Below are 1644 nucleotides of genomic sequence, written 5' to 3' on the forward strand. Positions count from 1 at the left end.
AATTTTATAACACTTAAGCCTTACATTTATCACCAAAAAATCTCAATAAGGATGCTCAAGATTAACAACAAGAGCAAGAGAACCACTCCTTAGTCATTATCTATTCCTCCCTTAAATACCACAATCAACAATCCTAACCTTCCAACGGATAATTGGAGACGTTAGTCGAGCGACTTTGAAAAAGTTAGCCGACTTAACTCTCCAAATGAAGCACTTCACTACTTGGAGCTTCTAGCTTGTCCAAAAGGCCTCCAAATGTTGCCAGAACATAGAAAATACTGTAATTACAAATCCCAAGAAGTTTCATCCCAAACGGATAATTGGAGACGTTAGTCGAGCGACCTTGAAAAAGTTAGCCGACTTAACTCTTCAAATGGAGCAATTCACTACTTGGAGATTCCAGCTTGTCCAAAAGGCTTCTAAATGTTGCAAGAACACATAAAATACAGTAACTACAAGGCTCAAGAAGTTCCACCTTAAATGGATAATTGGAAACGTTAGTCGACCGACCTTGAACAAGTTAACCGACGTAAGCATAATGAGGAGGTTGGTGTCTATTTGTTTTTGGTCTTGTTGGCTTGTCTCTATGCATTTGCAGATATCTGGAGATACATTAAAGCATGTTACAGTTGGGGACATGTTTACAAGCCACAACACACAAAAATTCCAACAACATACAGCATACAAGGACAAACTATAAGTCCACAATGGACCTGCAGAACCACAGCACAGTGTTTGCTGTGCAGAAGTATTGGAGGTATTTTTCTTCTTGTTCTTTTACTTGTGTAGGTACAATACACAACTACAATCCCCAAGAACAAGTACTTCAGCATACAACCACTCACTAGAACATAAAGCAACATCAAGATAGACCTGCAACAGATGGGCTACAACTGCAGCAACAGCAGTGGCAAAAGGGTTGTTTTTCTTTGCAGATGCAGGGATTACAAAGTGCATGGTTGCACTTGTAGATGCAGCCAACAGATACCATGATACAACACCTGCAACAGCCCTCCTGGATTTTGTGCAGGCACACAAAAACCCTCCAATATCCAAGGCTGCTGGAACATCAGAAGCTGCAAAATTCTCGTTTTATCCTCCTTAGTTGATAATCATGATTGTGATGCTGTTGCATACTTCCCTTGGACTTACTTGGTACGACAAGACGAAAAAGGGCAAAGATGAAAAGAGCTTCTTCACCCCATGCGAGATATAAGGTTCATATACTTGTTCTTCTTCAATTTAGCTATGTATGGTACGTAGCATAATTGAATAGGACTAGTGTAGGTTACTTTCTTGTCTTTTCATGGAAGGGGAGAGTCTCCCTCATTTATGCTTTCTTAGTCGACTTGTATCAGGAGGAGTCCTCTCATAGGTTTACTGCTTTCTAGTTATAGATAGCTCCTTTTGCTACGGGGATGAGTTAGCCGACCTTAATAGGTTAGCCGACTTATGAACCAACATAGGATCGGAGGTAAGGTTTATGTCTCACTCCTTGTATTTTTCTGTTTTATTTTATGTTAAGGCTTGGGGTGATGCTCAACCCCTGACTGTGCACGAGAGGTGGGAGCCTCGTGTAGGGTCTGTTCCCTCAAAAAAAAAACCTTCCAGACTCCGTGTCCGAAGCCTTAGGCATGAAAACTC

Source organism: Solanum dulcamara, chromosome 1 (genome assembly GCF_947179165.1).
Source record: "Solanum dulcamara chromosome 1, daSolDulc1.2, whole genome shotgun sequence".
NCBI classification, from domain to species: Eukaryota; Viridiplantae; Streptophyta; class Magnoliopsida; order Solanales; family Solanaceae; genus Solanum; species Solanum dulcamara.